We start from the raw sequence: 20,644 nt of genomic DNA on the forward strand, positions 1-20,644 counted from the left end.
GTGATTTAGTGTGGTATAGAGTACCACTGTATGTTGTCCAGCCTATGATAAATCATTTCTCATCCTTCCATCCCACCCTCTTTGACCCTGCATTTGTTTCATGGTATGACTTTTGTCTTTATTCTCTCTATTTTGGATCTGTTTCTCTAAATCATTTGTTTTCTTCTTGCTCATCTCAAGTTATATTTTATTTCTCAAGTAACTCAAGTATCATAGTCCCATAAAATTTCTCCTTATATTTTCTGGCAAATGTAATAGTTAGGATTAACATTGAATACTTGCTTGTTATATACCAGGCTGTGCTGTGTATACTTTGTGTACAATATTTCTTCATTGTTATCATTTTCCTACAAACAAACTGACATAAAGGACTCAGTTTATCTGTGAGGGAACTTTAAAAAAGAAAATAATTATCTTGTCTGACATCATGTAGGACATTGTGGACTCAAGCGTCAGGCAGTCTTGTATAAGAGTCCTAGCTGGATATACTATCTTATGATTACAGTGAACTGAAGTCTAAAATTAATACGCAAATCTTGAAGTTTACTACAGCACACAAAATGTCAACTGTGTGAATGCCCTGAGTGTCTTTAAAGGGAACTAAACAAGGTTCTTGCTAAAGGACACTCTTGCAATTCAAGTTGCTTCTCAGCTACATTTAAGTTTAACGAAAACCTACTACTCATACTCTCGGGTGACCTAAGTCACAAAGGTGTTGGGACACTTGAAGAGGCTGTAACTCGAAGCTGTTGAGTATTTTTTTTAACTTACTAATTTAATAAATGGTATCTATTAGATTCATGATCTGATTGTTTATTCAACTAACAATGGTACTTAGCAATTTTTACTTCTTCTAATAAGAACCTGTAGCAATAAGCACCAAGTCACTTTCTGGGAGTTGATTGTTGTGTATTGGCTTATTACCTTCAGTGTACAAATGTCTACCAAGATTAATAAAAAAGACCCTTTGAATAGAATCAATGTGAAAAATGTAGCAAAAGACAGAGGACTAATAAAAGCAAATCATTATCCTTATTTTGAAGTTCCTCATATGTCAGTTTTCTTCCAGAAGTTCCTGGGTGGATAGCATCTGATATAGTTTATTTGCATTCCTGTTTTCGTACCATGTTGACAGATAGAATGTGCGGTATTAACATCTGGTTTGTAGTTGTCATCTTCCATCATCCAGAAGACCGGAACAAGATAAAAATTTAGTTGATTTAGATAAATAAAATGAAAGTTTGAAGGCCTTCTCATGCAATGGTGCCAACAATGATGAAGGAAGGAAGGAAGGAAGGAAGGAAGGAAGGAAGGAAGGAAGGAAGGAAGGAAGGAAGGAAGGGAAAACTTATTGCTATAGGTTCTTATTAGAAGAAGTAACAATTGCTAAGTGTCTTTGTTAGTTGAATAAACAATCAGATCGTGAATCTAATAGATACCATTTATAATACCTTCTTTCCTTCCTTTCCTTCTCCTTCCTCTCTTTCTATTGGAGAAGGGTCTTATTATGTGTTCCTAACTGACTTGAAGCTCACTACGTAAACCAGGCTGACTTCCAACTCACAGAGATCCACCTGGCTTTGTTTAACAAATGCTGCAGTTATAGGTATGCACAACAATGTTTAGCTTTCCTTTCTTCTTTTGTGTTTATATGTGCATAGAGGAACATCCTAAGCTATTATTCCTAACACTCCATCCACCTCAATCCCTACCCTCCTCCTTAAAGTCCCTTTTCAAGTCGTCTAGGCTGACCAGGAACTCCAGAGATCCAACTGTCTCCACCCTCTTCCCCTGCAGGATTACAAACACATGTCATCATGTGTTGCTTTATTATGTGTGTTCTAAGGATTGAATTCAGTTCTATGAGCTACGTATGTGTACTTTATCGTTCACATGGTCTCCCTTTTCTTTCCTATACTCATTCTATAATAATAAATAAGTCAGAGCTTTTCCCCAGTGTTTTATTTTTAAAAGTATTTCCCACTCTCTCTCCAAAGGTATCTCTGAACATCTTCAGCTACCAATCAATTCTATTCTCTTTGTGTCTGTAGCTGGTTTGAACACCGGAAGTGATGTTTTTGCTCTGATGGTGTCATAAATCATTTTTCTTCTAGAGTTTAAGAAAAGGAGCTTCAATAAAAAGTACCGGTCTATCAGAACATTTATTGAAAATATTCCTGTTATCTGTTTTGTATATTATTAGGGATTAATTGCTTTTTTTTTTAAAAAACTAGCAATTAGAAACATCAGCTTACCTCTATGAAATCACTTTAATAAAACAAATCTTTATTTGGTTTATAAAATACTTTATATATTATACTTATTACTCTACTATGAACTGTCACATTCAAGCAAGACACATATAAAGATCCAGGCATTAATGACTGATAGATCGTTAGTTAAATAGTTTTTGGAAGAAACCCATATATATAATCTTGTATTGCTATCTGTTTTATGTATCAGTTACACTAAAAGCAGTAAGTCCTGAAACAGGGGCAGGAAAATGATATTTGAGGAAGGGTCGTTGAATAAAGGAGAGGTGTTGATTGCAATTCAAAATTCTGAAAATAATCTGAAAACTCAGATGTGGTTTGTATGTTTATGTATGTAAATTGCTATAGATGCTTGACCCTGTCTCCTTTAGAAAGACCTCACTCAGCTGTGAAGAGTAGGGTGGATTAAAGTGCACAACATACTAGAGTGCACTCTACCTAACCCAAGCTTAAGTGCTGACTGCGAAATAATTTCATGCTGCACTGCAAACATGATGCACACTTAAAAATCTATTTCAGAAATGACTGCCATTTGTCCTTATCTGGAATACAATAGTTGTTCAGTAAAATAGTTGTTGAATGGTTGAATAAAGCACCCAGCAAAAATAAAGCAAGGGGAGTTTACTAATGTAAAAAGAATAGGTTAATGATTTCCGTTTGGAATCAGTCATTCTCAATCCTAACCCGAAGGCATGTTTTGAATATATTTCTAATGAAGTTTAAACATTAGTGGTTTACAATGTTCTACAGATTGTTTTATGTACAACCCAACCTAAAATTGCTTGTGCTAGAAAACAAGCAAATTATCTAACAAGAATCTATTCAGTTTATATAACAAGAAAGTAGAAGTCAGAAGAGATGTAATTATTGCAAGGTGCAATCCATTTCTGTGATATCCCATTGGCGGAATGCAGTGGCTCAGCAAATTTGAATTGATCTGATTAATTGATAACAACAAGAAAGCACCTTCTAATCCTGTTTTCTAGTGCATAGAATGCATTAAATGTCAATGAATGTTTCTTTTTTTTTTCAGCACTGAGGTCTTTGGTAAGCTAGGTAATAATGCTTTAGTTTTTAAATCAGCATCCACTGAAAATTTTATGGCAGTTATTCATTCTCAAATTGGGATTTCACGTATTTACCATACATTTCTTTCAGTTCATGCAAGATTTTATGGTATGAGACGGTTGAGGACTCAGTCTACTCAACAGTTTCAAGAATTAAAGGATTTTCCATTTCTATGTATAACCACAGTGTGCAGGCAGATATAATGGAAGGCAGTATACCAGGATGTGTTACCGTAGGGTATGTGTGTAACTACAAGAGTGATAGTGGAAATCTAAATATGCGTCAAGAATTTATTCTCTTAAATCCCATGTGAAATCACTGTTGTCTACTTTGCTAGACTGTGCTCTTTCTGACTCAATTGATCACAAGTGTAGCAAGTGCAGTTTCCTTGCTTGAAGTATGCTCAGGCCAGTGACTGAGAAAATGACTCAGTGTGGCCTTAAAGAACGAATGGTCTGTTTTGGAAAGCAGTAATTAACTGATATTCACAGGAGTAAATGTGTAGCATAGTCACAGTAGATGGTATGAAGTCCATGCACATAGATGTACGAAATAGGACATCGAAACACAGAAAAAAACAAACAAACAAAAAAGCCACCCGAGAGTAACAATTGAACACTGAAAAACCCAGTGAATTCATCCTGAGAAGTGACATGAAAGCCGAGGCAGAAAAGCTACTGACACTACAAAGAACTTAAAGGAAAGCACGGGAAGAAGGCAGTGTGGGCAGAGAAGATGAAACGGGATATAATGTGAGAGAGGGTTGAGGGAGAGTGTAGAGGGTACACAATCTTACAAATACGTTTTTCTGTGCAGCACAGAAGCATGTGTCTAAAAAGAAGCCTTGTACTTTAATTTTGCAGAGCCAGTTTATACTGGGTATCAGCACATGGGAGAGGAGCCCAGTTGGTTGGCACCATGGGTCCTCAGACATTCACAATATGGTGCCACATTGCTTTCTGTAGAGTAGCCAGACTACTAAAAAGCCACCCAGGGTTCTCAACTGTAATAGTCTATCTTGAAATCATACTTTATGTACAGTTGTGCTCACAATGGACCTGTAAACATATGAATTAATAATCCTATTTTATAAGCGAACACTTGAAACAAATGTGCCTATCCCTTTATAAAACCCCATTGTAAGACAAGTAAAGAATGCAAATTTCTAAATTTTGTATGATTTTCCTTGCAATCTTTCAAATTATAGCATCTTCTAGAGAAGAAATAGGCAATGTGATTTAAAAAAAAAATTCTGAGACATTGTACCTTTAAAACAACTTTGACTAAAGAAAGAAATATTTAGTATAAGCATTTGCTAAGTTTCAGTTATTTTCTGCAGACAAAATTATATTGTTTAAAATAATTATATTATTAATTAATATGACTTTGACTAATATCCCAACTCCTAAAGTTTTCTTCTGGCCTATATTTCTTTCCTTAATTACAGGTTTGTAATCTTGATAGTCTATTCATGTATTTGCTGTGTCTTTAAGCTAGTTCAAAGTTCTGATTCTCTAAACTAAATTTACTCTCTTCATAAATCTGTTCCTTTCCAGTTTTCTCGATGTCAGGTTGTGGCAATGTAGTTAGTTGCGATGTTCAAACACAAACAAACCCTCAAAATCTGCTTTGAGTTTGATCCCTTCCTCTCATAGACCACATGAGCCCATCACCTACTGCCGTTTGTGTTGTCCTCACAGATGTTCAGAACCTGACCCAGTGATTCATCTTCCAACACCTGATTTCACCTTCTCACACTTGCAGGCTTGCAGATGGTTCTTTAAGACCATGTGACTCGGCTTCAGTGCACACAAGGATTTTATAAACCAAAGTTGTAGTAGTTTGATAAAATTAGTTGAACGAGCAATCTTAATTTCATCTTGGTTTTGTGAAATTTAAACTTCCAGTAGGGAGAAACAATAGTAATAAAAATTTGGATTCCTATCGCTTGTCTCCAGTTAACCTTTCACTAGTTTTTCAAATCACTTGCAATAAAATTCAATTTCCATGGAGATCTTATAAGACTTACACATCGTTCCTATATCTTTGACACCCCCTCCCCTTAAGGCTTTCCTATTCTTTTTTTTTTCCCTTTTTTGTCTAATAAAAGGAACTACTTTATTTAAGTCTAACATAGGAAAACTATATGCAATAAGATCAATTATTTAATAAGAATTACATTTACAATGTTCAGCCCATGTGTATTAGGCAAGCGCACAAAAACTACATTATCTATTCTCTCTTGGAAACTTCCAAGTTTTGTAACTAATTTCCTTTCTATAATAACTAAGAAAAACTGTAGCTATGACTACTTAGTCTTCCCCCCCTTCAGAGACCCCTGAAAGTGTTTTAAATACCATATTCTGTTTCTCTCTGAAGTATTTGAAGAACATTCATCTATTTAAAATATATCTCTTTTACCTTGAAAACATATCTAACATGACTCTAAGTTTGGTTGTTATAGATGACTAACTAACATGTCTTTATTATCCAAAATAGCTTTCAAATACTAAACGTTACATTACATTTTAAAATGAGCTGCCTAGATACAATGCCTTAAATAAGAATAGAAATATATATAGTAAAACAAAAATTACATTAAATTTGTATAAATATACAAAATTATCTTAAGAATAGAAACATTATACACTATAAAAATCATATTAAATTTTGTATCAATATACAGAAATATCTCAAACAAGAATAGAAGCATATATGCAGTACAATAAAATAACCTTAAATTTCTATCAATATACAAAAACCCACACCACTGTAAAATATTTGAGACAAGTAGTTTTATTTAATTTAAAAGTTGATTCAATAATCTACTTTTTTATCCAATTGTTTCTATATCCCACCTTTTTTCCTTTCCTGAATCTAATCTCCTTTGCTTAGTTTCTTTTCTGACCATGATCAATAACCACTTGCAGTCAAGCTCCTTAAATGATGACAGCATTCACCAAACAACCAAAAACTACTCACCCCATCTCTTGGTAATGTGGGCATTGTGTTCTTTTTTTTTTTATTCTTTTTTAATTAAAATTTCCAACTGCTCCCCGTTTCCCATTTCCCTCCCCCTCCTCCCACACATTGCCCCCTACCCCACTCCCCTCCCCCATCCCCACTCCTCTTCTCCTCCCCCCAGTCCATTCCCCCTCCCTCTCGATACTGAAGAGCAGTCCAAATTCCCTGCCCTACAGGAAGACCAAGGTCCTCCCACTTCCATCCAGGCCCAGGAAGGTGAGCATCCAAACAGGCTAAGCTCCCACAAAGCCAGTTCATGTATTAGGATCGAAACCTAGTGCCATTGTCCTTGGCTTCTCATCAGCCTTCATTGTCCGCCATGTTCAGAGAGTCCAGTTTCAACCCATGCTTATTCAGTCCCAGTCCAGCTGGTCTTGGAGAGCTCCCAATAGATCAGTTCCACTGTCACAGTGGGTGGGTGCACGCCTCGTGGTCCTGATTTCCTTGCTCATGTTCTCCCTCCTTCTGCTCCTCATTTGGACCTTAAGAGCTCAGACCGTTGCTCCAAATTGGGTCTCTGTCTCTCTCTCGATCTATCGCCAGATGAAAGTTCCTGTGCCATTCTCCTTGGCCTCTCGTCAGCTCTCATTGTCCGCCATATTCAGAGAGTCCGGTTTTATCCCATGTTTTTTCAGTAGCAGTCCAGCTGGCCTTGGTGAGCTCCCAATAGATCGGCCCCACTGTCTCAGTGGTTGGGTGCACCCCTCATGGTCCTGACTTCCTTGTTCATGTTCTCTCTCCTTCTGCTCCTCATTATAACCTTGGGAGCTCAGTCCGGTGCTCCAGTGTGGGTCTCTGGCTCTATCTCCATCCATCGCTAGATGAAGGTTCTATGGCGATATGCAAGATATTCATCAGTATGATTATAGGATAGGTTCATTAAGACAAAAAGGCAGCCTACTGACTGGAAGAAGATCTTCACCAACCCCGCAACAGACAAAGGTCTGATCTCCAAAATATATAAAGAACTCAAGAAACTAGACTTTAAAAGGATAATTAACCCAATTAAAAAATGGGGCACTGAACTGAACAGAGAATTCTCAACAGAAGAAGTTAAAATGGCCAAAAGATACTTAAGGTCATGCTCAACCTCCTTAGCGATCAGAGAAATGCAAATCAAAACAACTTTGAGATATCATCTTACACCTGTCAGAATGGCTAAAATCAAAAACACCAAGGATAGCCTTTGCTGGAGAGGTTGTGGAGAAAGGGGTACCCTCATCCATTGCTGGTGGGACTGCAAACTTGTGCAACCACTTTGGAAATCAGTGTGGCGGTTTCTCAGAAAAATTGGGATCAACCTACCCCTGGACCCAGCAATACCACTCTTGGGAATATACCCAAGAGATGCCCTATCATATGACAAAAGCATTTGTTCAACTATGTTCATAGCAGCATTATTTGTAATAGCCAGAACCTGGAAGCAACCTAGATGCCCTTCAATGGAAGAATGGATGAAGAAAGTGTGGAATATATACACATTAGAGTACTACTCTGCGGTAAAAAACAATGACTTCTCGAATTTTGCATGCAAATGGATGGAAATAGAAAATACGATCCTGAGTGAGGTAACCCAGACCCAAAAAGAAGAACATGGGATGTACTCACTCATAATTGGTTTCTAGCCATGGATAGGGGCCACTGAGTCTATAATTTGTGATCCTAAAGAAGCTAAACAAGAGGGTAAACCCAAGGAAAAACATATAGATATCCTCCCAGCTATGGGAAATAGACATGACTGATGGGCAAAAAATTGGAATCTTGGGGGTGGGGTGGGATGGGGATGAGGGGTGATGGGGAGAGAAAAGTGTGAAGGAGAAGATGAGGGGAACTGGGGGAATCGGGGTGATTGGGGATAAAGGAAGGTTGGGTAGGGGAGCAGGGAAACTCATACCTTAGGTAAGGGAGCCACCTAAGGGTTGGCAAGAGACTTGAACTTGGAATGGCTACCAGATGCCCAGGGCAATGTCCCCAGTTAGTTCATTGGGGCACCTGAGGATAGGGAACCTGAAAAGGCTTTCCTATTCTCTCATGAGGAGGCTTTGTTTCTTCTTAGTTTTTTTGCTATCCTGAGTTGTTTCTTGCTTTAGGTTTTTATACTCATGCCCTTTGCTTCTAATACAATTAATCAAAAACAATCAGGACAGGGCACTTTCTCTGACTTTCAGAATTTTCTCTAATGTCATTTACTCACTGCATAGTCTTTCTATTTGATGTCACAATTCATGCTACTGGAGGCTTTCATGAAACCTTTTCTTACTCATTTTCCTACTATGAGCCTGAAACCTGTCACATCTAACAAATGAAGTACTAATACTTAAAGACAGAAGTTATTTTCTTTTTTTTTTCTTTTTTTTCTTTTTTTCTTTTTTTTAATATTTGTTCAAAAGCACCAGGGTTTGGCAAGGACAGTGTGGATCCTCCAAACACGGGGAAAGGCTTTCCGCATCCTCTCCCTGCAGTATCAATGACCAGGGCACAGGCAGCCCACGATCACTTTCGAATACAGGGGCAGAAGTTATTTTCTTTTACATAAAATGTAGTGCTGATAATTTTTACCTATAAATGTTGTCATAAATTATTTGGGTTTTCAAGCGTTCACAGAATCGAGTTGTCACGTTGCCCCGAAGTCCCATTGTTGATAAGACTTAAGCTTTGTGAATTTTCACACAATTGCTGTGAACAGCCAAATTTTAAGTGAAAGTTAAGCTTTTCTGATTTGATGGGTACAATGGCATCTATGAATGTGTTTGGAGAGCTTGTACTGCATTAAAATTGCAATATTTTATATTTTTATTTTTAGCTGTAATTTCAGCTAACTGCAAATATTCCTAGTCAAAGAACTTGAAAGCAGATTAAGTACTATTGAGGACACAAAACACACTGCTTCTGTTCACAGAAAATATTTTTGATCAAGAGTAAACTCAAGAGTTTTGAGTTTTATGCACTTTTCTTCACCCTTAGAAGCTATAATGAGAATAATAAATAATGATAAAAATAAATAATGTATAGATATATTTCATTTTGATGAGATCCACTATGTTTTTCTTTTGTTTTTTATTAATTTTATTTTTTTCAAAAAGAAAACAGACTATCTTTTTTCATTATACATATTAATCCAAGTTCACACTCCCTCCTCTCCTCGCATCCCCTCCACCTTCGCCTCCACCCCACACCCATTCACTCCACAGAAAGGGTAAGGCATATTGTTTTGGGAAAGGTCCAAAGCCCTCCCTTCTAAATCTAGGCTGAGCAAGGTACCCATTCAAAGAGAATGGGTTCAAAAGAGGCCAATACAAGCGGTTTGGATAAATCCCGGTGCCACTGCCAGCCTGCCCCAGTCATACACTCAGAGGGACTAGTTTGGACCTATGCTTGTTTCTTCCCTGCCTAGCTGCAGTTGGTGAGCTCCCATTAGCTCTGGTAGACTGTTTCAGTGGGTGTCCTTATTATGGTCTTGACTTCTTTGCTCATATTCTCACTCGTCTCTCTCTTCGAATGGACTTTAAGAGCTCAGTCTAGTACTCTAATGCGGGTCTCTGCCTCTGTTTCTATCGGTTGCTGGAGGTTCTATGGTGATATTTAAGATATTCATCAGTCTGACTAAAGGGTAAGGACAGTTTGGGCACCCTCTCTATTTCGAAGGGTCTTAACTGGGGTCATCCTTGTGGATCCTAGGGAATTTCTCTAGAGTCAGGTTTCTTGCTAGCCCCATCAATTGAGATGTCTCTTTCCTTGCTCTCATCTCTGTCCTTCCTCCATCTAGACTATCCTGTTCCTTCAAGTTCTCCCTCAGCCTCTCACCTCTTCTCCTTCCACCCTCCTTTCTCCCCTGATCCCCATGCTTCCAATTTTCTCAGGCAATCTTGTCTATTTCGACTTTTCAAGTGGATCTATTATGTTTTTCTTAGGGTTCACCTTGTTACTTAGCTTCTCTAGGATCATGAATTATAGGCTCAATATCCTTTGTTTAGAGTTAGTATCCACTTACGAGTGAGTACATACCATACTCATCTTTTTGGGTCTGGGTTACCTCACTCAGGATAGTGTTTTCTAGTTCTGTCCATTTACATGCATAATGTGTAAATGTTTTTGTTTTTTTAAACAGTGGTTTTACTTCAGAATATATCATGATGTAGTTTTTCTTGGCATTTCAATAATAAGATTTGTTGTGAAATAAATGAAAAACATTTTTTAAAAAAATTGCAATATGTCATGTTTATTTGATTATTTGTTTTCTATTTACCTAAACTTTTCTCAAAATAGGATTACATTTTTTAAAAAATGAAATTGATTATAAAATTGAGAAAATTCCAGCTAACTAACCTAATTATTTTTGTGCCTGACATTTTCAACTTAGTGTTCTTGATTGTTTAAATATTGTACACTCATATTTTCCCAAAATGGCTATTAAAATTTTTAGCCTTGAGAGCTGACATTTATTTTATTTGTATTAATTGTGTGTGTAAGTAAATATATGAGCATAGCAGTATTGATGGTGATATATTTAACTTGATTATAGAACTGTTTGTGGGAACCTGAATCTGTAGTGATATCGTTAACCCATTTTTATGCCCAAGAGTAATTAATAGAAACTGAGAAATTGTAATGGTTTCTACATGCATATTACAATATACTATTGCTTATAAACTGCCCATTTTAGCTTACACACAACACACAAACAGATGAGCAGAATAAATGTTCTTGTCAAGTTCTTCAAGTTATATTGAAGCTGAGAACAACAGAAACTGGAGTAATAGATTATTGTGAACATTCATATGAGGCCTGGTAGCCAAACCTAGTTCTCCTGAAGATCAGCAGGTGCTCTTAATCTCCGAGCATCTCTCCAGCCCTCTCCTCTTTTGGAGTAAAGATCTTGCTCTGTAACCTAGGCTGACAGGAATTCATTACAAATTTAGACTCTCCTCAAATTTGAGTGAGTCTTTCTGTCTCACCTTCTTTGGTGTTGGAATTGAAAGCATGAGCAGCTAGTTAGTGTTACAACACTTAAGTCATGCTTACTTCAATTTATATGCAAGCAAAAGAATATTATTAGTATTTTGTTTTTATTTATTTATTTATTTATTTATTTAAGATTTCTGCCTTCTCCCCGCCACCACCTCCCATTTCCCTCCTCCTCCCCCATCAAGTCCCCCTCCCTCATCATCCCTAAAAGTAATCCAGGTTCCCTGCCCTGTAGGAAGTCCAAGGACCACCCACCTCCATCCAGGTCTAGTAAGGTGAGCATCCAAACTGCCTAGGCTCCCACAAAGCCAGTACATGCAGTAGGATCAAAAACCCATTGCCATTGTTCTTGAGTTCTCAGTAGTCCTCATTGACCATTATGTTCAGCAAGTCCGGTTTTATCCCATGCTTTTTCAGACCCAGGCCAGCTGGCCTTGGTGAGTTCCTGATAGAACATCCCCATTGTCTCAGTGTGTGGGTGCACCCCTCGCGGTCCTGAGTTCCTTGCTCGGCATTTCATTTGTACTTTAGTAAATAAAGCTTGCCTGAAGACTAGAAAGGTAAAACAACCACAATAATCAGCTTTGCAGATGGAAACCAGGTGATATAGTGCACACCCTCAATCCCAGAACTAGAGAGGATTACAAAACAGGAGGAGTCAGCTTTCAACATCACTCTCATTCTGAGGTTTCTTGGAGGCAGGTTCACCATTTTCAGACTGAGGTCAAGATATGAGCCAGTAGTTGGCTGTTTTAATTTTCTAATCTTCAGGCAAACTTTAAAATACAAATTGACATGCCACTACAGTATTTTACCTTCATTTTGTGCTGTGGGGTGGTCAAGATGAATATGAAAGTATAGGTTCCCCAAGGGGTAGGGGACACCACGAGAATACAATCCACAGAATCAACTGATCAGTACTCATAGGGTCTTGTAGAGATAAGGGAGCCTGTAGGGGTCTGTCCTAAATCCTCTGCATATATGTTATGGCTGAGTATCTTGCTGTTCTTATAAGATTCCTAAAAGTGTTATTGGGTGGCTGTCTATGACTCTTATGCTTTTTCTGGTACCCTTTTCTTCACACTGAGTTGTCTTCTTCCATCCTTGATGTGATGGTATGTGCCTGGTCTGATTGCTATGGTCTTGTTTGATTGGTGGGACTGAGAGGCTTGCTCTTTCCTGCGTGGAGGTGTGTGTGTGGGGGGGAACCAGAGGAGAGGGAAAGTTGCGGGGAGAGACTGGGCAGAGAGGCAATCTGTTTCATGTTAGCCAACTACTCTTGAGTATGATTGATATACTTAGTGATACTCCATTGAAGGAAAATGATTTTTCCATCCCAGCAGGTGTCAATTGCAAATAGCTTTTTGGTTAGTGTTTAAGACTTTGTATTCATTTCCCCTTCTTGGTACTGGGATTTTGTTTGGTTTGAACCTTATGTACATGGCTGCAATCTCTGTGAGTTCATAAGTATATTATTAGTACCGTATGTCTCAAAGACACTGTTTCCTTGAAGTCATTCATCATCCATGCTCTTAAATCTTCCCATTTTTTCTTCTTCATAGAAAACTGAGTCACGAGGAGAGTGATTTGATAAAGTCACTTCATTTTGGGCTGAGTGCTCCAAACTCTTTTGTTCTCTGCAAGTTACCCAGTTGTGGGTCCCTGTGTTTTCACCAAGATACAAGACCTATCTAGTCTCAGGTTCTTGTCTACTTTAGCGGCGTTTGATATGGATCGCATCTCATATCTTTGCATCTTATCAAAAAGTGGTTAGTTACCCCCATAACATTTGTGCTACAAGTGTACCAGTATAACCTGCATGCAGGCTGCTGATATTAATTGCAGAGTTTGTGCCTGGGTGATATTAATCTGACCTTCTCTGGTAATATTCTTGCCAAGTACCTGCCAGCACCATTAACTCTTCTCAGTAGGAGTGAAGTTTCTAGTAAGGCCCCAGCATGCCTTTTCCATGTTCTATGACATAAGTGTTTTCTTTAGTAATAGGGCTATACCATCAGGTTACGGAGACTATCCAGTAGTCTTGGCAATATCCTGTGGTGTTTGCGGAGGTCGTTTATGGGACATTTCTGAATAATTATTCAACAAGAGGTAATCCATTGTTGGCACTGGAGGTTTTACTTGGTGCCATTAGATGTCTAGTTGTGGCTTTATATCCTCCATTTTATGGTGACTCCATTTAAATTCTTTTCATATATGCATATACAACTTAGAAAGCCTCTGCAGTAATAGGTTTCCAACTGGCTCTTAGTGTTGTCCCTCCGCATATTCTCTCCATTACTCTGTGTTCCCATCCCACTCCCCATTTTATCCTCCTAGTCTAGATTCCCTTTACGTAAAAACTAAAAGCTAACATTTATATGCAAAATAAAACATGCAGTATGTGCCTTTTTGAGTGTGGGTTACCTCACTTAGGTTTCCTAGTTTGGAATTTGTTGATTCATTTTTGGGTTCCATTTCCTGCATAAAGAAGCTTCTTTGATGAGGTGTGAAGTCTACACTCATCTGTGGGTCTACGACCTCCCCAGGCATGGATAGCTAGTCAGCTTTAAGGTATGGATCCCCTCGTATGGAGCGGGCATTCAGTCTCATTACTCACCTATTGGTTACCCCCAAGATAAAATACATACCGCTGTTGCACTAATGGAAGTTTTGCTGGGCTGTTCAACACTGTGGACATAAGCTTCACAGTTAGGTAATGCTGCTAAATGTTTTATTTTTTTTTATTTTATTTTATTTTTTTCCCAAGCAGCCTGCAGCTTGCATACAACCCTTGAATACTATGAGAGCAGGCCCTCAAGGAGGAGGCTTTCAGGTCAATTCCAGGTTAATTCTTTCAAGTCCTATATCTGGCATGGTGTCTGCTGCAATAGAGTTCTACTTCCAAGTTCTGGAAGGCAAACAAAGGCATAACTTTTTACAGGATGTGTGGTCACTATTTTTTTTTTTTTTTTTTTTGGTTTTTTTCGAGACAGGGTTTCTCTGTGGCTTTGGACCCTGTCCTGGAACTAACACTGTAGACCAGGCTGGTCTCGAACTCACAGAGATCCGCCTGCCTCTGCCTCCTGAGTGCTGGGATTAAAGGCATGCGCCACCATCGCCCGGCGTGTGGTCACTATTTAGAGATAAAAATCCATTTATTATTCTACTGTACTGCAAAAAGTATTTTTTAATGTAATCAGTAAATGCAGATAACAGGAATCAGCTTAATTGTGGCTTAGGGAAACATGGATTGTAGTTAATGCAGTTGTTCTAAATGTTCAGAAAGTTTGAAATTTTCAAAAACCAGATGTTATAGAAGTGATTTTTGATGAGTATTTATGTGTCAGCTTCTTTTATTTGGGAGTAAAATTCATTATCATGTTGCATTCTTAAAATGAGGTTATCCAAATAAAGCAATTTGGGAAGGCTTTTAAGTAGCTTACAGTCACTTAATAGCTGGGATTGTAGAAATCACTTGGTGAAGAGAGTGCTGGTTATACAACATGAAGAACCTTAGTTACGATCCTCAGGACCCATGTACATGGTGTGTGCTGGGGTGCATTTTAACTTCTGCACTTGTAATGGTGTGGAAAGAAAGGTGGATCCTAGGAGCTCAACTCCCAGTAAGTCCAGCTCTGAATCAGTGAGCTCGGGGCTTAGGGATAGACCTTGTCTGCAGATGTAAAGAGAGTGCTATAAAAAGTCATCCCATGTTAATCTGTATCACACACACACACACACACACACACACACACAGAGCTACAAGCACAGGTATGCACATTAACGCACAGATGTGTGCATCCAGAAAGATCACAGCTTCTGAGCTTGAGTAAGAACTTGAAGAGTTTCAGCTGCAGAAATTGAGTTACTAATTACCTATATAGTTGTCAACTCCTGTTAAAGAGTCTTATGAGTTTTGAAAACTGTCAGAATCTTGGTAGTCAGTAAATTATAATATATGGCCACTTTCTTTCTTGGTTCAATAATATATCTCATAGTCATTAGAATTATAGCTTTCTAAGATTCTTTTTATTTATTAAATTTTACTTATTTTGGGTGTGGGGGTCAAGGAAGGAGAGGAAAGATTAGGTGGTGTGCATCAGGAAATGATTCTGCGACTTAATCCATGTCTGAATGCATATAATATATAGTTACAATGAGATAAAATACAAACTAGTGTGTTACCCAGGTGATCATGAGGCACTGCAATAGGCTCACATAACCTACAGGAAGGAGTAAGATTTTCTGAATGATTCTGTGTTGTAGGGTTAGATGAAGAAGTTTACTAGATCTGAATTTACCAGATTTCATTATGCTGTATATTGGATTCATTAGAGAAAAACAAAATTTATTTTTGGTGTGTCTAAGGTCTAGAAGAATGATGTTTTAGTCTGGCCTGGTGGTTTAGGTCCATAATACCAGGTATTCAGTAGGCAAAAGCAGGAGTGTAAATCAAGGGTCATTCTGGAAAATAAAGTGATTTCAAAGCCAGCCTACTCAAATTAGTAAGATTTTGTTTAGAAAAAAAACAAAACAAACAAGAAATGGGGTTGTAGGTCAGTTGAGTGCTTGGAATATGTGAGACCCTAAATCCAATCCTAAATTGAGGGGGGGGGAGAGAGAAAGAGAGAGAGAGAGAGAGAGAGAGAGAGAGAGAGAGAGAGAGAGAGAGAGAGAAAGCAAAAAGTTGCAAGTTGCAGATACTTTGATTTTTATGATCTGTAGAGACTTCCTTGGAGCCATAGATTACTTAACATATACAAAGTGCTAAGGGTAACAGATAAATGAATGAGTGTAACTGTTTCCCAGACTTCACAGGTGGATCCTAAGTTTAAGTTGTATACAATTCTCAAGTCTAACAAAGTCTCCTATGATTTAAAAATGTAAAACAGTATTTATATCAGGCACCATATACAAGTCCATGTAGGAAGGCAGTGTTGCAAGCCAGTTCTCCAAGGTGTGGTAAGAAATTCACCTGGCGTGAAGGAAGGTCTTTGAGGCCAAGATTTTTATTATCACCATTTTATTTGTTTTGAAACTGTGCACAGAGAAGGTGGTTTATTTCCAGGTGCACACACCGCATAGACACTAAATGACATAGGTGAAACTCAGAAGCAGTCAGAATTTCCAGCACTATAACACACAGGCTTTAGCAGTATATGGAGAAGCTTGGGGAAGACATACCCAAAGAACAACACAATCAAAATATTGACAGATGTTAGGAAGATGATCCATATGTTGCTGCAGGGAACAGAAAGACAGGGTCAAAAGTCAAGGATCAAACTGCTGAATTGATGGAAATGTCCAAGAGGCTAATGGAATGCAGAAATGCAGAAAGCCCATTTTTTATAGTATTTCTGTTTGTGTGTCTTTATATGTTGTGTACACACTCATGTATGTGAGCGTAGGGGAATGTGATGCACTTCTCTGTGTATTCATCTATTATCTTCTAATTAGGGAGTACAAATCAAAGGATAGGCAAGTGAGTGTGAGTGGTGCCCTATGAGGATGAACACCCAGACTGGCATTCAGGAGAGAGACAATGCTTTCTATAGTTAGCATCTTGGTTTGCTCCTGCTTCCTACTCAGGCAAAGTGCTGTTAATTGTTTCAGATAGTGGGTAAGGATTATCTAAAGCTCAATAGTAGACAGAAGCTTTGGGTATATTTTATTTTATAAAGTCTCAGCTAGTATTTCTACAGCACTGACTGTGGTGGTATTTTTGGGTCACTGGAACTTCAGAATAGACATGTACTGTGGTGGGGGTGAGGGTTGGAACTAGGAGGAAAATTGGGTATGACCAGATCATCAAGATTTCCTATGCAAGGAATGTGGAATGTGAATGCCATATGGAAGTCAGTGGGGTTCACCGAAGGAATTTAGGCAGCAGAGTTGCTTGAACCATGGAATTTAGGAAGGCCAGTCAAGCAGTGGAGTGCACATAGATGGGAGAAGCATGGAAGCCCTTTAACTGGCCTCTGTAGTGATGACTAGGCTCCTGCATCCTGTGTTCCTGTTTAATAAACCTATGGTGTACACTAGAAACATTTACTGAATAGAAGATACTGTACTGACTTAGATATGACAGAATATGTTGGAAATAGGCAGAATTTCAAAATGATTTCATTTACTATTCTGTTCAGTTTCAAAGGAAGAGATAAAAGAAAAAAGAAGACTCTTTAAAAGCTGAATTTCATCTTTAAAAATATTAAAAAAGACATTCCTTTTTAGAAAAGTAATTTACATTGAAACTTTTTTTTTTTTTTAAGCTGTGAGTCAGGGATTGAATGGTGATATTGCATCCTGTCCCTGCAGAGAAATTTGTTGTACTTTAACGGTAGAGCCTCCACGTTGACTCTAGTAACAGGAGGGTGCTCTTATCACAGTCATTTCAAATTGGAAAGGCATCAGTGTTTGTGTGCTTGTCTATGTCCTGTGGTAGTCATCACTGTGAAAAAAGGGAAGCCATGTCTCGTCCTGTGCATTGTTTATTGATGCCCAGTTATCATGGAATTTCAACCTTCTTCGTTCTGTTCATGTCTGCTCTAAAGTTTTGCTCAACTGTGAGCAAGAATATAAAACAAAATAAGCAGATAATATGCTGTGGTTTTCAGTCACATTCTCTTCCAGAGTAATTTATATCCTGAAAGGTAAATTGAGTTTAATTAAAGTAAATATAAACACAAACATCAGGAGTCAATTAGCTGGCCTGCAATAATTTCAGACTGTTTTAAGTTTTCTTTTGTAGTTTTCATCTGTGGGTTATTACAGCAAGAATGGTGGAGGAAAAAAATAGGCTCGAGATTTATACAGGTCCTGAGAGTTCCCTTAACTGTCTTTGATGCTCAGTTTTCTCCTGTGTATAGCAGAATAAAGACATGTAATTTGTGAAGGTTTGTGCCTTTAAAGTAGTCTAGTGACAAGCCACTTATTAGGATCTTTGGACGTGGCTCTCAGTATAATTATTACTTTCTTAGTTTTATCACATGAGAAAATAAGACAGCAAGAACGGCTTGAAAATAGCCCTTTGAAGTAAGATTAGTGTAAACGAGGTTTTCAAATCCTCTTCAAATTTTGAAACAAATATTCAAAGACTGAATTAAAAGTCTACTATATTTGATCCTTTCAATTTCTCTTATTTCCACAAAAGTATTTTTCTTTCCAATAATTGCGAACACTGTATGCTATATTGAATACTATGTGATTTTTCACTCGTCATCTATATGTCATAGGTGTGCACAATTTGTTATCAGAGAAAATTGTACTAGTGGCATCATAGAAGACAGGCTCTGCAAAATTCCACATGTGTATGTCTGCAGATATAGAAATCAGTTCTCCTTGAGCTAAAAAACTAAGGGAATGATCATACACTCATTTTTCATAACTCTCATTCAGTGCTCATTCATACATTCTGTGACAAGTTGAGTGTTATTATAAGGATTATTATGAGTAAATGTTTACTGAAGTTATAATTCTTGAAGAGACAAGATGCTGGGTGGTCTGTCCTTTGAGAAAAGATGTGCTGATACTAGCTCCTTGATTCTAGAATCAAACCCAGTTTCTTTCCAACCAAGCCATTTCATAAACAACATGCTAAGAGGTGAAGAATAGAAGTAATGCCTATTAATAACTCACTATTACATTCTTTTGTGTTTGTTAGAACTTTCAGTCATAGATGAACAAGATAACAGTTTTTGTGCACTCCTAAAGGTAGACATGACTTCTTGCCTAGTTACTGAAACATTTTAGTGCTGGCTCTATTAGAACCTGAATATTTTTGTTTCTTATTTTTTGATTTTTATTGAGCTCTACATTTTTCTTTTCTCCCCTCCCTGCCTTTGCACTCCCTTTCAACCCTTGCCCCTGGCCCCCATGCTCCATATTAACTCAGAAGATCTTGTCTTTTTCTACTTCCTATGTAGATTAGATCTATGTATGTCCTCTTAGGGTCCTCATTGTTGTCTAGGTTCTCTGTGATTGTGATTTGTAGACTGGATTTCTTTGCTTTATGTTTAAAAACCAGTTATGAGTGAGTACATATGATAATTGTCTTTTTGGGTCTGGATGTTTTCTAGCTCATCCATTTGGCTGCAAATTTTGAGATGTCGTTATTTTTTTCTGCTATGTAGTACTCTATTATGTAAATGTACCACATTTTCCTTATCTATTCTTTCATTGGGGGCATTTAGGTTGTTTCCAGGTTCTGGCATGACAAACAATGCTGCTATGAACATAGTTGAGCACATGTCCTTGTGGCACAATTGAGAATCCTTTGGATATATGCCCAAAAGTTGGTATTGTTGGGTCTTTGGGAAAGATTGTTTCCTAATTTTCTAAGAAATCACCATACTGATATCCAAAGGGACTGTACCAGCTTGAACTCCCACCAGTAATGCAGGAGTGTTCCCTTTACTCCACAGTATTTCCAGCATAAGTTGTTATCAGTGTTTTTGATCTTGGCCATTTTTACTGGTGTAAGATGGAATCTTAGAGTTCTTTTGATTTGCATTTCTCTGATGACTAAGGATGTTGAGCATTTTCTTAAGTGTATTTCAGCCATTTTAAACTCTTCTGTTGAGAGATCTCTGTTTAGTCTGCACTCCATTTTTATTGGATTATTTATTATTATTTATTTGTTCTTTTGATGACCAATTTTTTGAGTTCTTTGTATATTTTGGAGATCAAACCTATTCTGATTTGGGGTTGGTGAAGGTCTTTTCCCATTCTGTAGGCTGTTCTTTTGTCTTGTTGATCATGTTCTTTGCTTTACAGAAGCTTTTCCATTACAGGAGGTCCCATTTTTTTTTAAATTGTTTCTCTCAGAGTCTGTGCTACTAGGGTTCTATTTAGAAAGTTGTCTCCTGTGCCAATGCTTTCAAGTATACTTCCCACTTTCTCTTCTGTGAGCTTCAGTATGGCTGGCTTTATGTTGAGGTCTTTGATCCATTTGGACTTGAGTTTTGTGCATGGTGATAGATATGGATCTATTTTCATTCTTCTACATGTTGATATCCATTTATGCCAGCACCATTTCTTAAATATGCTTCCTTTTTTCCATTTGCTTTTTTTTTTGTGATAAATCAGGTGTTTGAAGGTGTGTGGATTAATATCCGGGACTTTGATTCAGTTCCATTGGTCCTTCTGTCTGTTTTTATGCCGATACCAGACTGCTTTTTATATTGTAGCTCTGTAGTAGAGTATGAAGTCAGGGATTGTGATGCCTCCAGAAGTTTCTTTATTGTACAGGGTTGTTTTGGCTATCCTGGGTTTTTTGCTTTTCTGTATGAAGTTGAGTACCATTCTTTCAAGGTCTG

At 37.8% G+C, this 20,644-nt stretch overlaps 1 protein-coding gene and 1 non-coding gene across 3 annotated transcripts in view; one reads left to right on the top strand and one right to left on the bottom strand.

The window, feature by feature from the left end:
• Col11a1 (collagen type XI alpha 1 chain) overlaps positions 1-20,644 on the top strand; it is a 176,880-nt gene that overhangs the window by 6,805 nt on the left and 149,431 nt on the right. The window lies entirely within an intron of this gene.
• LOC130890314 (small nucleolar RNA SNORA71) lies at positions 8,746-8,876 on the bottom strand. The gene has a single exon (XR_009058746.1). It is a non-coding gene; the product is annotated as a small nucleolar RNA SNORA71 (small nucleolar RNA).

The sequence above is a fragment of the Chionomys nivalis genome, chromosome 18 (assembly GCF_950005125.1).
Source record: "Chionomys nivalis chromosome 18, mChiNiv1.1, whole genome shotgun sequence".
Lineage (NCBI taxonomy): Eukaryota > Metazoa > Chordata > Mammalia > Rodentia > Cricetidae > Chionomys > Chionomys nivalis.